Below are 2,477 nucleotides of genomic sequence, written 5' to 3' on the forward strand. Positions count from 1 at the left end.
CAAAACCTCCATTGATTCCCGAAATGCTCAGGCATCGGACATTCTGGACTTCCAAGGGTCCCAATATAGGGTTCCAATCGCTTGGGGGACTAAGGAAACACTCAATCTAGCCACAAAAGGGTTCAATAAACCCTAAATCCATATACACATGAACATAGAAGAATGCAACTCGAAAATATTACCTGAATAACGTTGCTCTGTGTCCCCAATCCTCAGAATGTGGCTTCTCTTGTTGTTTCCTTAACCAAGCCTCCTCCTCCTTGCAAAATAACACTTCCAAGATCAATAATGGTCTTCTACCTTGCTCCAGATGCTCACAATCGAATTAGGGTTTCTCTCAAAGGACTAGGATGAACAATGACGGCCATAAGGCCCCTTATATATGTCCCAAACCTGGACGGTTAGGGTTTCGCTAAACAACGCAAACTCGCCGAGTCCATATCCGGACTCGTCGAGTCCAGTTGCGAACCCGCGACCAAATCCGCGATCCTACTCGGCGAGTCTGAGCTCCAACTCGCCGAGTCCCCTCTTAAAACACCCAAAAATCATAAATATAATGATACCTAGAATTTCGGGCTGTTACACGACCCAAATACGATCAAGCGTGTTAGCTTCCAAACCTGACACCTTTGAAAGTGCTAAGGAACTGGCACAATCTCTGATTGACTACAGAGGTCATCAGAACTCAACCACTTCTGCACTAAAACCACAGAAAGGAAACAACAACAACAACAACTACAACAACAACAACAACAACTATAGCAAGAAGAGGGTATGGAATAAAGGGAAGGGTGGGTCTTCCCAAGAGCCCGCAAAGAAACAACTGGTTTCAGTAAATGCTGCCACTGTACCTACTACAACTCCTACAAATACCTACCCAACAAAGCCTTATGTAGGTAACCGTCCAAAGTGCACCAAATGCACTTACCACCACGATGGACCTTGTCGGGAAATGCAGTGCGTCAACTGCAACAGAAAGGGACACACAGCCCGTTTCTGCAAAGACCCCGCAAGGCCGATCACTCAAGTTCCCAGTGCGGGTGTAGGGCAGACTTGCTACAGTTGTGGCGAGGTGGGCCACTACAAGAGGAACTGTCCTAAGGCTGCAGGCACCGGCGGTGTGGGACGAGTTTTGGCAATAGGCCACGATGAAGCTGTAGCTGACCCAACTATAGTTGCTGGTACGTTCCTTCTCGATAATTCATATGCATGCATATTATTCGATAGTGGAGCGGAGAGAAGCTTCGTGAGTCAAAATTTTATTCATTTACTTAAACCTAAACCTAGCAAGTTAGAAAAATCATTCACTGTAGAGATGGCCAATGGAAAAACTGAAAACACTAACTGCATATACATGGGCTGTACGTTAACTTTAGACGGCCATTCTTTTCTAATCAATCTCATGCCGGTCCAAATTAAAAGTTTCGACGTCATAGTCGGCATGGATTGGTTGAGTCTTCTTCGCGCCGACACCATGTGCTTTGAAAAAGCAGTTCGTCTTAACCTCCCTAACAACGAAACATTAGTTATCTACGGCGACAAATCTAGTACAAACCTTCGCATCATTTCGTGCATCCAAGCTCGAAAGTGCTTGCGGAAGGATTGTCGAGCATTCCTAGTGCACATCGTTGATACAAGTCAAGAACTGAAGGACATCAAGAACATCTCGGTAGTACACGACTTTCCCGATATCTTTCAAGAAGAACTACCAGGATTACCACCACAACGCCAAGTCGAGTTTAGAATCGACTTAGTTCCAGGGGCTACCCCAGTAGCGAAGTCGCCTTATCGTCTCGCACCGACAGAGATGCAGGAACTTTCCAGTCAACTTAATGAACTCCTTCAAAAAGGATTCATAAGACCAAGTTTCTCACCTTGGGGAGCACCGGTCTTGTTTGTAAAGAAGAAAGACGGATCGTTCCGTATGTGCATCGACTACAGAGAGCTGAACAAACTTACTTTCAAGAACCGCTATCCTCTACCCCGTATTGACGACCTATTCGATCAACTTCAAGGAGCGAACTACTTCTCAAAGATAGATCTACGATCTGGATATCACCAATTACGAGTTCTAGAGGGGGATATTCCTAATACAACTTTCCGAACTCGTTATGGACACTACGAATTTGTAGTGATGCCGTTCGGATTAACCAATGCACCAGCAGTATTTATGGACCTAATGAATAGGGTATGCCGTCCTTACTTGGATCAGTTCGTCATCGTCTTTATCGATGATATACTTGTCTACTCCCGAAGTGAGGAAGAGCATAGTCAGCACCTACGAAAAGTCCTAGAAACACTGCGAACGGAGAAACTCTATGCGAAGTTCTCTAAATGCGAATTTTGGATTCGAAGAGTCGAATTTTTAGGCAACGTTGTTAGCGAGAAAGGTATACACGTGGACCCCTCCAAAATTAAGGCCATTGAGAACTGGTCGGCACCCAAGACACCTACAGAAATTCGTCAATTTGTAGGTC

The sequence above is a fragment of the Lactuca serriola genome, chromosome 6, assembly GCF_051521515.1.
Source record: "Lactuca serriola cultivar US96UC23 chromosome 6, Lser_US96UC23_V15, whole genome shotgun sequence".
Taxonomy (NCBI): Eukaryota; Viridiplantae; Streptophyta; class Magnoliopsida; order Asterales; family Asteraceae; genus Lactuca; species Lactuca serriola.